The 17,797-nt window shown below is 33.7% G+C and overlaps 1 protein-coding gene across 1 annotated transcript in view; it reads right to left on the bottom strand.

Annotated features, from left to right (window-relative positions):
* CNTN5 (contactin 5) overlaps nt 1-17,797 on the bottom strand; it is a 1,287,027-nt gene that overhangs the window by 367,390 nt on the left and 901,840 nt on the right. The gene's annotated exons all lie outside the window — the stretch shown is intronic.

A 17,797-nucleotide genomic window follows, 5' to 3' on the forward strand; every position in this document is an offset into this window, starting at 1 on the left:
TTGTACCAGTTTTTGAGGTAACCTTTATGTTATTTATCCCTAGTTTATTTTTCAATTTCATCATAGATTATTGTTACTCTTGTTTGAACCTTTATTTCGTCTAATTCTTTGAAAGGAATAGAGGTAGGGATGAAAGTGCTAATAATAATTTAGATAATGTTTATTGGGACAAACATAAATTCTGATGGTTTATGTCATACTATGCATGGTCCTCTAATATAAATTGGGATTTTTACCAATTATCAGTTGGTATTTAAACTGAAAGACATGCCAATTAATATGTGCAGCTGGTTAAAATTTCAAGTGATTCAGTCTGGAGACTATATAGATAGAGCTAAACCACTCTGGTTTCAGAAAAAGATTCTTCAAATAAAAGAAAGAAAAAGAAATATAACAACAGTTATTTGTATAATCATTTCAAAGGCATCAGCATTCGTGATCTATTTTTTTTAACAGAAATGGAAAGGAATCTTAACTCTGAAAGGAAGAAAATGTGTTATAAAGATTCCATATTTACAGAAAATAAAAATGTATTTGTCATTCCAAAAGGAAGGAGACAATAGATACTAGCATTAAAATTATGTATGAATTTTCAAAAATAGAATGATAGCAACATAATAAGAGTAAGAACAAGATTTTCATATAGTTGCACAGATATAAATGCTAAAAGCAAGTTACATTCCTGGAGAAAATGAAGATTATGTATGTACCTGTAATATAAAAATTTTAAACATCACACAAGGACATATATTCTTCACTTAAAGATTTATACTCCAATGCTCATAGCAGATTCATTCATAATAGCCGAAACTTGAGAACAGCCACCATCATCAACTGGTGAATGGATAAACAAACTGTGATACATGGAGACAATTCAGCAATCAAAAGGAACTAGCTACTAACTCAGTAACAGGTATGGATCTCAAAAATGTTATGCTAAGTGAAAGCAGCCAGGCTTATAGATAACAGACTGCATGATTTCCTTTAAAAGAATTTCTGGAGAAGACAATGTTTAAGGACATAAAGTGGACATTAGTGAATGCCAGGGACGGGCATTGGGGGAGGAAACTGATTGGAAAGAGGCATTAGGGAATTTCCAGTGGTAATGGAAACGTTCTACATCATGATTATGATTGTGTTTACATGACTTTTTTTTCTCAAAGTTCATTGAAATGTACACTTAAAAGTGCTGATGTTTATTATATGTTAATTATACTTCAATGAAGCTAATTTAAAATAATCCATACTTAATAGGGGATATAAAATAAAGGAAAAAAGTGTTCATTTTTTAAACATTTATTTCCCAAATTAGATCATGATTTAAATTCCTAAATGAGAATAACATTTTCTATTTATTTCTGTTCCTTTAGAGTAAGATTTATATTGTGCAATTAAATAACTATATCACTACATTTAGTTTCTTAAAAATAAAATAATAAAAAATGATCATTTATCTTCTGAAAAATACAGAAATGAGCTATTTAAGATGGGTTTGTTGGACAATCTTGTAAGTTGCTTTAATAAGATTAATTAGCAGTATCTGTTAAGTAGCTGATACATTCAGGACTGTGTTAGCAGGTATATAAAAGATACAAAGATTCAGGGACTACCTACATCACATAAAAAAGTTAAAATGTCGGAAATGACTGTCACGCAGTGGAATTAAGAATTAGACTAGAGAAGGAAACTTGTTTGTAGGCACTTGGCAAAGCTGATAAGGGAGTGGAAGTAGAGAAGGATATTTCCTTTCTTAGTTGATCAGAAGAAGATAAAGTGAGGGAGGTATCATCATCATAATCACTGTTATGGAATATTTACTATTTATCGGGCACAAGTTAAACATTTATATTGTTTCATTGAATCTTTGCATCTACCATGTACATGTAGAATTTGAAAATAGGAACTAGAATAAGGCTATATTGCTTTGCCAAAGTCACACTGTTGGTAAATGACAGTTGAATTTTTCTGACCCCAGTGTCCAAGAGTTAAATCCTTGGGCCTGCTTCTTTTAATGAAATGATTAAGAGCCAGTATATTTCCTGTTTATATTAATTGTAAGCTGTTTTGAGTTGGATATCTGACATGTGCAACCAAAAATGCTAAATAATGTATATTTTTTTCTTTGCTGCCACCCAAACATGGATATTGTAAAAAGAAGGAAGGATCATGAACAATGAAGAGAAAAATTGCTTTATCGAGAGAGCTTGTTTAAAAAAAAAAAAAAAAAGGCCTGGGAAGAGAATTTTGGTTTAGATCAGGGATTGGCATACTCCAGCCCACAGGCCAAATCTGATTTGTCACCTGATTCTTTACAGACAGTGAACTAGAAATGGATTTTATGTATTTAAATAGTTGAAAAATATTGAAAAGATAAATGAAAAATGTATAGAAATCAAATGCTAGTATCCATAAATAAAGCTGTAGTACAACAAAGCCACCCTCGTTCATTTTTTGCATTGTCAATGGGTACTTTAATGCTATAGAGCAGAATTTAGTGGCTGTGACAGAGGCTATATGACACACAAAGAAAATTTTTACTATCTGGCCATTTATGGAAAAAGTTTGCTGACCTTTGATTGAGAGGAATTTAAGTTTGGTTAGATAATGCTTAGTTAAGTAAGCTAAATGCAATGCAAGTAGGAAGATTTCTCAGAGGAGGAAGCAAAGAAATGGACTACGGCATTGTTGACTTTATTATTTTCTGTAATAATGCATTTTCATTTTAAAGCCCAGCATCTGCTATTTACTTTCCTTGACTTTCCTGTTTTGAATTAACGTGACTGCTGTCTGTTTCTCTCAAAGACCTATTGTACTATTTAATTACTTGAGAAGAAGTTTTGGAAAAATAATACCAATATATTACTTTAAACTATTATATTAGATCAGAGCTCTTTTTATTCCTATTTTCAAGGGCTGAAACTGACACTAGGATAAGTTTTATTTCTTCCCCTCTAAACCAACATTCTAGTAAGGGTATAGTCAGGATCCACACTCAACTACACGACTCCATTATGTCTGTTTTTCTTTTCATCATCTTCTTTATTTGGTCAGAGTTAATGAGAAAATATTGTTTCTTTGGTATATCAAAGCATATGGGAGGAAAGAAGTATTAAATTTTTCAGAAAATGTGAGGACTTTTAATTTATAAGCTCATCAATTCAATCTAACTTGGCTGCATTTTACCACATCAGTTTGACTCATTCAACTGCCTTGCTCAAATCAGATGAAAGTGGGGATTTATATCAGCACAACATGAAAACACTAGTTATTTCAAGTAATATAATAACCAAAGGAGTGAGAAGCTTGATTTTCGGACCCACTATTCCCCACACTCTTCTGTGGAGAATATCTCATACAGAGGAAAAAAAATAAACTATTTTAAAGGAGCTGGAAATACATGGTGAAATATAATTAAACAACTAAAAATAATTAAATAAACTTAAGCTGCTATATGTAGAAATCCAAAATAAGTATAATAAGAGAAAAAGAGCATGATTGCAGTGTTCTAAATCTTTTCTGCTGTGTCTAAATATTCAAAAACAAACTCAAGGTTGATGTGTTTGCTTTGTGATATTTAGTTTTCTACGTATACATTTTCTCAGAGTTAAAAAAAAGAAACAAAACAAATACACCAAAACTCGTTGAGTTTTCCACTGACATCTAGAGAACACATTACAACAGAGAGCAAGATAAAAACATATATTTTAAAATTGATTTGTGAAGATTTTAAAATAATGTCAAAATGTATCTGTTGATAAGTGCCAAGTTCAGAAACTGTCAAGCAACCAGTTAAAGCTCTTGCTACAAATGTTTCGCTGGCTAGCAGAGTTTGGGTGGAATCAGTCTTTTTCTGTATAATTTAAGGGTATAAAATGTGTATTATTATTTATTTTACTCACATAGGAAAGCATGCGTAGTAAAAAATACATGATTCATTAATTTTTCTATCATTTCATTCAATATGCTTCTATTATCACCTGTTGTGTCTGGCTTCTAAATAATTGTTGAGATACAAACTTGAGCACTGTATTATTCTGTTTGGTAAAAATATTAAAAGTTCTAAATTTATTCTATCTGTTTTCATATTTGTTTATATAGTTAATTTTGGCAGTACTGAATGTTCAGTTAATAGTTTGGTCAAGTTGGTAAAAATAATTGAGGAAACTACTTTTCATTTAAATTTGTGTGAGAAGCAGGTTGACCAGTGGCCAATGTAAACACAAAATAGAAATTTTCAATAAAATTTCAGAATGAATTTGTGGAAAGCCCATATGATGTAATCAAAAGGACACTGGGCTTGTGATTACACAGGCCTGAATCTCTGTCATGCTGTTGGTTAGACATGGACTTTAGACAAGTTTCTGAGTTTCAACATTCCCATTTATAAAATGGAAGTAACAATAATAAACATACAAAGCAGTCATAAAGAAGAAATAAGATACTATATAGAAAATGTAAAATATTGGTTTCCTTTCCTTCTCTTTATTCTAATGAGGTGGGTGACCCTCATCAGAACTTGACAATGGAGTTCTCTGTGTCCAAATAATATGTCAGGTCACCTTGATTACAAGAATTTTTTGGGAAGAAAAATCATAATCATGTAACAATAATGACAAATTAATTCATCACTTTAAAAATTAGTCCCAACCAATACTCTTCCTTTTTTAGTACTAAAATCTACCTTTTCTCATCTTGTCAATCTCTTTTTTTTGTCAGTTATTTATAACAAATGAGGATACAACATTCATAAATTGCAAAGCAAAACTGCAAATCTTGCAAAAGTTGTAGATTTCAGAGCAAATTTGGAAAATCGCTTCAATCATTAGAGCATAGTTACTAACAAATGGAGATGTGGTGAAGTACCCAGAAACTCTGCAAGAATGTGGACATTACATGATTGAACGTACAGTGATTTGAAATCGAATATTAATAGAGGCTTTGGGAAGATTGCTAAATTCCTCAAATATTTGGGGAACCATTACTTTTTATAATCTTGGTAGGTACAAAAGTTAAATATGGTGCATGGAGTATCATGCTTCTTACTATTTTGTGGGAAAAAGGATGCTAAGAAAACTTTTTGAGCAATTTTTTTTTCAGAGTTGCAGTTATTACAGAAATTTTTAAGTTATGAGATTCAGATTTTATAATGTAAAATTTCATTTTTTTAAGAATAAATATCAACCAAAATATTTTGTTTTCAACTGTGTGAAATTTTGTTCCTGTTTTACATAGAGTTTCTTTAAGGGAGTAATTTCTGGTACCGATTATTCTAAGATGAAGAGGACCCCTGAATAGGATTCAAAATTATATAAAAATATGTTACATTTCTATACACTAATAATGAACTGTAAGAAAAATAAATTAATAAAACTACCTCATTTATAATTTCATTAAAATAAAATACCTAGTAATACATTTAACCAAGGAGGTGAAAGAGCTATACAATGAAATCTATAGGACACTGATAAAAAAAAGAGTGAAAAAGACACAAAGAAATGAAAAGATATAATGTCCATAATACCCAAAGAAACCTACAGATCCAGAGATATTCCTATCAAAACTCCAATGGCATTTTTCACAGAAATGGAACAAAAAATCCTAAAACTTATATGAAACCACAAAAAACCCTGAATAGCCAGAGTAATCTTGAGAAAGAAGAACAAAACTGAAGGCATCACACTCCCTGATTTCAAACTATAATAAAAAATATAGTAATCAAAACAATATGATAAAAGCATAAAAGTGGATTCATAGAACAATGGACAAGAATAGAGAGCCCAGAAATAAACTCACACATATATAGTCAATTCATTTATGACAAAGGAGCCAAAAATATATACTGGGGAAAGGGAAAGTCTTTTCAATAAATGATGTTGGGAAAATTGGACAGCTATGTGCAAAAGAATGAAACTGAACCACTATCTAACACCACACCAAAAAAATAACCAGAAATGGATTAAAGCCTTGAGTATAAGACCTGAAACTGTAAAACTCCTAGAATAAAACATAGATAGTAAGCTCCCTGACATAGGTCTTGGGGATGATTTTTTTGGATCTGATTCCAAAAGCAAAGGCAACAAAAGTAAAATTAAACATGTGGGACTATATCAAACTAAAAAACTTCTGCACAGCAAAAGAAACCATCAACAAAATTAAAAGGCAACCTACTAAATGGGGGGAATATTTGCAAATCATATATCTGATAAGGGGCTAATATCTAAAATATATAAAGAACTTATAAAACTCAATAGCAAAAAAATCTGATTAAAAATGGGCAGAGGATCTGAATAGATTGTTTTCCAAAGAAGACATACAGATAGACAAAAGGTACATAAGAAGCTGTTCAAAATCACTAATTATCAGGGAAATATAAATCAAAACCACTGTGAGATGTCTTTTCACACCTGTTAGAATGTCTATTATCAAAAAGACAAGAAATAACGTTGGCAAGGATGTAGAGAAAAGGAAATCTTTGTGAATTTTCAGTAGGAATGTAAATTGGTGCAGCCACTATAAAAACAGTATGGAGTTGCCTCCAAAATTTTTTTAATTAGATCTACCATATGTTCTAGCAATTCCAGTTCTGGGTATTTGTCTGAAGAAAATGAAAACATTAATTCAAAAGAGATATACACAACTCCATGTTCATTGCAGCATTATTTACAATAGGTAAGACATGGAAACTACCAAGTGTCGGCTGATGGATGAATAGATAAAGAAAATATGGTATATATACCCAATAGAATATTACTCAGCCATAAAGAGAATGAATCTTGTCATTTTCAATAACATGGTAGGACCTTGAGGGCATTTTGCTAAGTGAAATAAGTCAGACAGAAAGAAAATAAATACCATATGCTCTCACTTATATGTGGGATCTAAAAACAAATGAACAAAAGCAAGCTCATGGATATAGAGAACAGATTAGTAGTAGACTGAGGTGGTGGGTGGTGAAATGAGTGAAGGTGGTCAAAAGGTACAAATTTCTAGTAATAAAATGAAGTCATGAGGATGTACTGTACAGCATGACAACTATAGTTAATAACACTGTATTGCATATCTGAAAATAGATGGAGGTTGGATCTTGAAAGTTCTTATCCCAAGAAAAAAAATTATAACTATATATAGTGATGAATGTTAATTGGACTATTGTGATGGTCATTTTGCAATTTATACAAATAGCAAATAATTATATTTGAAGATAATATAATGTTATATGTCAATTACATGTCAAAAGAAAGGGAGAGAGAGCGCGACAGAGGTCCTTTAAAAATAGCAATGATACCTGGTGACCTTTTGCTTCACTGACAGAGTTCATTTTTCCTTTCATTGATTCCTTTCCCATTTCAAACCCTCAGATGCACATTTCCAAGTGCCACTCATCTTCCAGTTACCTTGTTGTCAGTTTGATATCAACAAATCCCTGCAAACTGGTAATTACTGTTAACAGATAATGATTTAAGGTGTCATCTCTCTCACAAACATTTTCATTCTAAACAGGATCCTTGAAGACAGATCCACAAGACAAAATTGAACGTAATGCTTACTATCCTCCAAGCATTGGGCTAATTGCTTTACATAAACTATCTCAGTCCTCACAATGATTCTGTGAGGTAGTTTTTATCACCCCTCTTTACAGGTAAGAGAAGGCTTAATTTAACAAAGTCGATAGTAAGTGTCAGAGCCAGGCTGGGAACCCCTGGCTGTCTGAGTCCAAATTTTAGGTGAAATATTCTGGTATAGTATAGCTATTTAGAAGCAGAGACTACCTAGTATTCCTTTATCACACTGTTTAGACAGCCACCTACTTGTATTCTTTGGATTGCTACCTTATACAGAGTCTGGTTCTACAGTGGATTTGAGGCTGGTGACCTTATCTACTCATCTTAAATTAGGTTGAGGTCAAAATACTTTCTATCTAAAGAAAATAAAAACTAAAATTCTATTTTTCTCTAATACTAAATGTCGCTGCTGAAGTTCTACAGCTTGGACACAAGTACTAAAGGCTTCCTTTGCTCTACCCTAATTAAAACTTCACAGAGGAGGAGTCTCATGGCTAGAGGAAATGTAGGATTACTTAGTATTTGGAACAGCACCAGGGCCCTTAGTCATTCAGTGTTCATTGCTGTTTGAGTACTTTTATGAACTGAATAAATTATGTATTAAAGAGTTTACAATGAGACTGTTTAAGGGACAATGAAATACATTATGTTTCTATGTTTGCTGTGTGCCAGGTCGTAAGCTTTGATATAGTCATTAATTTATAAATTCAGCTACATTCTATGATGGTTCAAAACATACATACAGAAATAAAATGTTAGTCTGTAAATCTTCATGTAATGCCCTTAATCCAGTTTCCTTGGCATTTCCTGTACAACCAATCAATATATTTTATTCTCCTTCACTTTAAGACTCAGGATACATTCAGGCCTAGTATTCCTCATGAGTGCCGTGGAGTCACAATTCTGACTGAAGGAGGGACAGTAGATGGATGGGTTGGTTTAGAGTGCATTTTTGGGGGAACCGGACCTGTGTCTGTGGTTTTGCATTTGTAGGGGGCCAGAGGTATCAAACTGGGCATTTATTTTGCCTGGGACTCAATCACACACAATTTCACAAGATCACCAAGGCAAAATGATACCAGGCTAGTAGAAATGAGAATAAGCTAAGGTCTAGGCAGTAGAATAAATAAAATAAAATAAAATTGGACATAAATTTCTTAATTATTATGCTTTTTTATCTAGATGCAGGTGGCTTAATGTACTGTGGTATTTCTCCTACTTTAAGTCAAGTTTGTTGGGACTGGACTTGCATCTTTTAAGCTGTTTTTACACATCTTGGAATCTATTGTCGATATTTGCAAGTAATAGAGATGCCAAATAATGATTCTGGTTAACTTCCCTTGAGGATATAAGCTCTTCTCTTTTACAACCATTGAGCCTCTGGTGTTCCTGGGTGTATAGAAGGTGCATTAAACTTTGAGCATTCTAGATCTTGCATGTTTGAAAACTACAACAATGCAATCTTTAAACAGTCAATGAATCTTCTGCATCTAAGCAGTTAACTTAATCTTTACAAACATTTGGAGGTAAAAAAATGTGAACTGTAGATATTTTTAATTTCAATTTGATCTGTTTAATCTGTGCCACATAAATGCAAAAATTCTGTCAGTAATTGGTAGCTATTTAAACTGGTTGGTATCATAGAAACAGAACAACTATTTTTTGTTTATGTTTTTCCCCACAACATTTACTACAGAAAGAGAAATCATGCTGTTCACACATTAATTGATTCTCTCCCTGAGAGATCCCAACCAATCTCATAATCCATCCTGAGAAAACTATGCTGATTACATCTGAAATTATAGTCTCCTGTCCAGATCCCTTTCCTAGACTTCAGACTTACATATGAATTTTTCTGTAATATCTATAGGTACCTAACGCTTCATATATCCATGACTCAACTAAACTTATTCTGTTCTAAACCAATTTTATATCTTGGCCATAAACTTGAGTTCCTTTTCTTCCTCAAATTCTGTTTGACTAGTGAATGAATGAGTGAATCAATTAATCACCAAAAGCAATCATATGTAAAGTGATCAAAATAATTTTAAATATGCATATAAAGATTTTACATATAATTTCTAAAATCATAGAAATAAAATATATAATTTTGAAATGAGTAGAAGGAAAAAGTCATTTACAAACCTTCCATTAATTATAAAAAAAAAAGACTGTGAAAGTGAAATGAGGGCAAATAAATCATAGAAAAATCAGGGTAACTAGTAAAAAATAAGATGGTAGAAATAAATATAAATGGGCTAAATTCATTAAAGATAGTGACCCACCTCCTAGAGTAATGAAAATAAAAACAAAGATAAGAAAATGGGACCTAATTAATTTATTAATTAAACTTAAAAGCCTTTGCCTAGCAAAGGAAACTATAAACAAGACAAAAAGACAACCCTCAGAATGGGAGAAAATATTTGCAAATGAAGCAACTGACAAGGGATTAATCTCCAAAATATATAACAGCTCACACAACTGAATATCAAAACAAACAAACAAATCAAAAAATGGGCAGAAGACCTAAATAGACATTTCTCCAAAGAAGACATACAGCTGGCCAAGAGGAACATGAAAAGATGCCTGACATCACTAATTATTAGAGAAATGCAAATCAAAACTACAATGAAGTACCACCTCACACCAGTTAGAATGGCCATCATCAAACAATCTACAAACAATAAATGCTAGAGAGGAGAAATGTGGAGAAAAGGAACTCTCCTACACTGTTGGTGAGAATGTAAATTGGTACAGCCATTATGGAGAACAGTATGGAGGTTCCTTAAAAAAAAAACTAAAAATAGAGCTACCATTTGATCCAGCAGTCCCACTCCTGAGCATATATCTGGCAAAACCATAGTTCAAAAAGACACATGTACCCCAATGTTCACTGCAGCACTTTTTATAATAGCCAGGTCATGGAAACAATCTAAATGTCCATTGACAGATGAATGGATAAAAAAGATGTACATATATACAATGGAATATTGCTCAGCCATCGAAAGGAACAAAACTGGGTCATTTGTAGAGATGTGGATGTACCTAGAGTCTGACATATAGAGTGAAATAAATCAGAAAGAGAAAAACAAATAATGTATATTAATGCATCTATGTGGAATCTAGAAAAATGGCACAGATGAACCTATTTGCAGGGCAGGAATTGTGACACAGATGTGGAGAACTGGATGTGTGGACACGGGCTGGGAGAAGGGGGTTGGGATGAACTGGGAGATTGGGATTGACATATATACACTACCAAGTGTAAAACAGATAGCTAGTGGGAACTTTCTGTATAGCACAGGGAGCTCAATTAGGTACTCTGTGGTGACCTAGATGAGTGGGCTGGTGGGGGGGAGGTCCAGGAGGGAGGGTATATAGCTGATTCACTTCATTGTACAGTAGAAACTAACACAACGTTGTAAAGCAAGTATACCCCAATTAAAAAAAAAAAAAAAAGAGTAGGCATTCAATAAGCATTTGTTGAATAAAAAGGTAAGTACAATATTTGATATAATAAAATAGCATTATTGAGAGGTTGATAATTCCATTGTTTTAAAAAAGTCTTGTTTATGTTCATGGTATAATGGTTTTAGTGTATCTTTATCCAAAATATACATTATATGATAAAAAATATATCAAAGACTGAAATCCTGATTCCATCATTTACTAAGGATGAGAATTTAAGTGTTTCATTTAATCTTTGTAAAGGTTAGATTCCTCATCAACACAACAGGGATGACAATCGCTAACTCAGATATTTCGCAAGGACTGCTTGGTATAGCAAATGTGAAAATGTGATTATTATACTGTAAAAGAATACATTCATATATATTTTTAACTACAGTCTAATACTTTGTACAAGAATTTTAAGTTCCACTTAGATGTAAGCTTCTGAGATAACACTTCTGCACAAAATAGGACCAAAACATATTTAAAGTAAAATACTAATTACTGATATTTTTATTTAAAAGTATCTATGGTGATAACCTCTAAACCTTAAAGTAATTCTATATTTGGTTATAGGTTTTTTTAATAAATTTATTTATTTATTTACTTATTTGTTTATTTATTGGCTGCATTGAGTCTTTGTTGCTGCACACGGGCTTTCTCTAGTTGCGGTGAGCAGGGGCTACTCTTCATTGTAGTACATAGGTTCCTCAATGCGGTGGCTTCTCTTGTTGCAGAGCATGGGCTCTAGGCACGTGGGCTTTGGTAGCTGTGGCACATGGGCTCAATAGCTGTAGTTTACAGGCTCTAGAGCACAAGCTCAATAGCTGTGGCGCACAGGCTTAGTTGCTCTGAAGCATGTGGGATCTTCCCGGAGCAGGGATTGAAGCTGTGTCCCTTGCATTGGCAAGCAGATTCTTAACCACTGTGCCACCTAGAAAGTCTCTGGTTATAGGTTTTATGAGGCTTATTTTTACATTTGCACAGAGCTTTTTTTTTTATAGTATATCCCTGAATTTCAAAATTTCAAAACTGACAGGAGTGTTTTTTGGCAAACAAAATCACTTTCAGCAAATGTGCTTAACAGCCTAGAAACATACATCTATTTCCTGGTAGATGAATAACTATTTCAGTCTCCAATCAAGATGTTTTTATTCACAGATGTTACTGACAGGAATTAATATTGCTCTTTGGGGAAGTAAACAGGCAAATTTAGCAAATAAGTCAATCCTAGCTTTTTCTTTTATTCACAGAAAAAAAAGTGCATTGTACATCCATTTGAGGTAATGAGAAAATGGATTTTTTGGGCTATTTTTTAATATTATTAATTTTTTCTGATATATAAACTATTTATCAATATAAATTCACATAGTTACCACTAAATCTTAGTAACTGCTATACTTTGAAATAATATTTGAATGTGATATTAGGTGACCCAAATATCTGTCATAAATATGACTTTGTTATGATAAACTAATAGCAGGAGGCTGATAGAAAATGTCTAAACCCTAAAAAACTCTTGTTAGAATCAACACATTTATTCAGTTATTGAATGTGCACTTAATGAACACTTACTAAGTGTCAGGTACTGCACTCAGTACTAGAGATATAAATATGAGGTAGAAAGTTTTGTACCCTTAAGGGACATATAATCTACTAGGGGAGATAAAAATATTAGGAAACTTTTACTTCCTACACTTTATTTCACTTAATAAAGTTCTGATAAAATAAAATAATAAACCAATTATAATATGAAAGAAGGAAGTAAAATAAGAGGGGGAACGAAATAGAATCAAGCATCAATTAACCAGATATGCTGTGATGATCTGCATGGCTATTTGGGTATGACAGAAATTTGGGTCTGAGATTTTAGTATGGATCTGGTTATTTACTCATTTCACAGTGCACAATCTCATCCCACCAAAACAAAGGCAGTTGTTGAGGCTGTTGCTAACAGGTGCCAGACCAGGGATGAAATTGCAAGGCTTCTCTTGACGAGTAACCCTGGCTTATTCTTTCTGCACTAGGATTAATTCACTACTTTGCCATATGATTGTGATCTAAACTAATAAATCCAATCATTCATACAGTTTGTTCTTTTGGGAAAAATATAAAATGTTCCACTTTCTTCTTCTATATTGATGATATAAATCATGTTTCATTTATCTATTCTATAATTTACAACATCATTATGAGTAAAAGGTGAATGGTAAGAAAAGTTTTCTTACTACACAGTTGATCCATTTTGCCTTGTTCTTGTTTATGATTTCTTTCTCAAAGTTTCTGATAGTTATGTATGGATGAAAAACCTTGGCCAATTTATTTATGAATATTATACATACATATTAACTCAACAAATATTTTTTGAGCTCCTACTCTTCACCAGTCACTTTTCTAGGCATGGGGTTTCAACACTGAACAAAAACTACAAAAATTCTGTCCTCATGAAATTTGCATTCTAATTCAAGGAGACAGTGAATAAACAATTAGTAAATTTCTACAATATATGGAAAGTAATGAGCATTATTGAGAAAAAGAAAGCAGAGAAAGAGGAAAGGAATTGTGGGGGTCCACATCAAAAGTGGAAAATTAGGAAAAGTTTTACCAAGAATGTAAATTTTGAAGGAAGATATGAACGTGAAGAAGTGAGTCATTCATATGCCCAGTGTAAGAGGAGGCAGGCATTGAGAATAGCAACTGGAAAGGCTTCAAGGCAGGACCATACCCAGTTACTTGTGGAACATCAGGGAAACTAATATGATCACATATGAAAAAGTAGAAGGGAGAATAGTAGATAAGGTCAGAGTGATTAGGTGGAGTTAAATGGTGAGAACTCTCCAAGACATTGTAAGGACTTTGGCTTTGACTTTGAATGAGATAGTATATTAGTCTGTTTAGGGTGCCAAAACAAAATGCCGTAGACTGGGTGGCTTAAACAACAGTATACAATACTGGAGGCTGGAAGTCTGATATCATGGTTTCCACAATAGTTGTTTTTTGCTGAAAGCTCTCTTTTTGACAGGTAGATGGTGTTCTCACTAAATTGTCACGTTGTGGAGAAAAACAGCGAACTCTCTAATATCTCTTCTAAGGACACTAATCCCATCATAAGGACCCTACTCTCAGGGCCTTCTTATACCTAATTACTTCCCAAGGGACCCATCTCCAAATTCTGGAGCTTCATATGAATTTGGAGGTAACTCAATTCAGTCTTTAGCAGATGGGAAGTTTTTGGAGAGTTTTTGAAAAAGAAGTGACATGATACAAATTAGTTTTAAGAAATCACTCTTAGCTACTATGCTGAGAACAGATCGAAAAAAAGGTAAAGGCAAAAATAAGGGAGATTAGTTAAGAGGCTACTGCAATCACCCAGGTAAGAGATAATGGTAGTTTATACTAGAGAACTAGCAGAGAACTATGAAAAATGGTCAGGTTTTGGATAAAATTTTGAGTAGGACCAATAAAAATGCTGATGGTTTGTACGTGGGGTGTGCAAGAAAGTGAGAAGAATGTCTCAAACACTGATGAAATGCAAGAAATGGAATTGCCATTAACCGAGGGGGAAAAGACCTCTTATTTGGTGAAGATATAACCAGCAGTTCAATTTTAGTCATGGGTAATCCTGAGGTGCTATTAACCATGCAAATGGAAATGCTGAGTAGGCAGCTGGATGTATAAGCTAGATTCCTGGTTGGAGGCATATATTTGGGAGATGTCAGTATTTAAAGATTATTGTGAGATGAAGTTCAAAGAAATGAAGGTATATTAAAGAAAGAAGTTCAAAGACTGACACTTACATGGGGGGCTGCAAGATTATGAGTTTGAAGAGATGGGGCAAAATCAGCACAGGTGATTACAAAGTAAGGTAAGAGGAAAACAAGACTGTGGGCAAGAAAGTATTTTATAAAGGAAGGAGTGACCAACATGAGGACTGAAAATAATCCGAATGTCATCAGCTGAGGAATGGATAAACAGAATGGGGTATAGCCATACAATGGGATACTTTCAACAATATAAAATAACAAACTACTGATAAATGCCACAATATGGATGAACCTTAGAAACATTAAGAAGCTTGCACACACACACACACACACACACATGCACATAGACTACACACTGTATGATTCCATTAAAATAAAACTTTTAGAAAAGGTAAAAATATAGAGACAGAAAGTAGATCAGTGATTGCATGGGGACATGGGTTGAAATGCCTTTGAGAAATAATGGAATATCTAAGACTGGACTGTGGTGATGGTGGCACAACTGTATTAAATACATGAAAACTCATTGACCTGTACACTTAAAATAGGTGATTTTTCTGGGATATAAATTGGATCTCAATAAATCTGCTAAAAAGTTAGAGACAAGGAGGGTGGAGGGACAGAGAGACAGCATTGGAGTTGGATTGGATAGTGCATGTACAGGCAAAGCTTTTGAAGAGTTTGCTATGGAGAGGAGCAGAAAAATGAGGTGGTAGCTGAAAGAGGACAGGAGTCAAGAGAGGTTTACTTTGCTTTGTTTTGTTTTTAGATGGAGGAGGGGACAGTATGGTTGCACTCTGTTGGAAATGACCCAGAAGAAAGTAAACAATCTCTGGTAAAAATGTAGAAAAGAGGAAGGAGAATTACTGAAGCAATGTCTTTAAGTAGATAAAAAAGGATTAATTACAGTGCACGAGTGAGGGATTGGCCTTAGAAGTACAGCAGTGCGTCTATACTAAAAAAAAGTAGTTAGAGTGTGAATACAGCTGTTAATGAGTGTGTGATGTGGTGATGAAGGCTTGTGGCAGTTATCTTCTAACTGCTTTTCTTTTCACAATGAAATGGTTCTCAGTTGAAAGTGAGGGTGGGAGAAAAATTGAACAATGGGAGGCATATTGAAGGTCTGACAAAATTACAGTGAAAGGACTAGGTTTGCGGATTTTCCCTAAATTTCTGGTCAGCATAAATGCACTTGAAATTCATAGTTTGGATCTGAAATTTATATTAGTGTGCTTAAGTATTTTTTTTACAGATTATTTATTTATTATTTTTTGGCCTCACTATGCAGCCTGTGTGATCTTAATTCCCCCACCAGGGATCAAAACCTCACCCTCAGCAGTTAAAGTTCTGAGTTCTAACCACTGGACTGCCAGGAAATTCTTCTTATAGTCATATTAAGCTGAGTACTTTCAGGCATGCAGTAGGCTGAAAAATGGACTTTCATTTTAATTAGGATTTTGCCGACTGCCTAGTCAGTGTTGTGAAACAAAAGAAGGATGAAGAAATTACGGTTGTATGTAAGAAAATGATAATAACTGAAGGAGAAAAGTGGGAATCAAAGTACGGGGAGAAAGGTGAAAATGCAATAGAATCAATGATTTGTAGACTTCAATGAGGTTAAAAGATTCCCAAAATCAGGGTAATAGAAGCAGTGAGCAGAAGATAGTTCATGCTAGTCAGAGAACAGAAGCTTGCAAATGTGGTAATTAAGAGATTGTAGCTGTTGGTAATAACAGATCAAGTGGCTGAGACTGGTTGTGAAACAAGGCCATTGGAATGGAGAAAAGAAGGCAAAATCTTCAGGATGTGAAGAGAAATGAACTGGCAGTGTGTAAATGACTGCAACAAGGAAGCGTAGTCTAAATTGAAATTTTAAAAATTGAGGGGTCTTTATTTTGTAAGGAGAATGAAGGGAGAATAGGCAATGAGGAGAAAGGAGGATATATGCTCCAACATCATTCTGAATGGCACACACACAATTTGGCAAAATAAACAGCAATAACTTTAAAGGGCTGCCGTGGAAGCCATGTCTTCAGGGGACATGCGAGTTTCAGCTGGAGCCAGAATATAAATGTCATGCTCAACAAAAAAAGCTAAAGATATACTATAGGATTTGGCTGATCAGGGGATAACTACTCATCTTCTAAGGGCTAGACATGGGCCTGAATGCTGAGCTACTCCTGTTATTTTGGGTCATACATGTGTCTCCCAAAACTTTGCTGTGTTAACACTGATGTTTGAGTAGGTCATTCAGCATAACACTTCAACATGAGTACCTAGTAGATATAACCTCTTCTACGATTTTAATTATCTAATCAGTCTGATTTTCTTAGGACACAATAGCAATCAGCTGGCTTTATTCCTGTTGATCTCAATAAGAGATCACATTTTTATTTATTTAATCAATTATTAATACATATTCTTATCTTATGCTTATCATGTATACAATTCAATGTACTATTTTTCCCATTAGAAATCTTTTGCATACAGTTTTCTCTGCCAATTGGATAATCTGTCTCTGTGTAATCTTGCAGTTTTGCTTCTTATGTCATTCTCTCTCATTTTTTAACACATATCAACAGCCTTGCAACATAGATTGTATCTCAGAAAAATCTTGCTTATTTCCCACAGGGGTCACTGCATATTGTTAACTGCTGTAAATCTGATGATGGATACTTTCATCCTCTGTAGAATCTATTGCTTTCTTGTCCACCTTCTCCTCCTCCTCCTCCTTTCCCTCCCCACCCTCCTCCATCTTCCCCTCATTTTTATCTCTAACACTTATTTTTTTTTTAAGCTCTTTATAGGAATATAATTGTTTTACATTCTTGTACCAGCTATTGAGGTACACCAAAGTGAATCAGCTGTAATTATATATATATTCCCATATCCCCTCCCTCCCGTGGCTCCCTCTCACCCTCCCTGTCCTGGCCCTCTAAGGCATCACCCATCATTGAGTTGATCTCCCTTTGTTATAGAGCAACTTCCTGCTAGCTCTCTGTTTTACAGTTGATAGTGTAT

Source organism: Hippopotamus amphibius, chromosome 9, assembly GCF_030028045.1.
Source record: "Hippopotamus amphibius kiboko isolate mHipAmp2 chromosome 9, mHipAmp2.hap2, whole genome shotgun sequence".
NCBI classification, from domain to species: Eukaryota; Metazoa; Chordata; class Mammalia; order Artiodactyla; family Hippopotamidae; genus Hippopotamus; species Hippopotamus amphibius.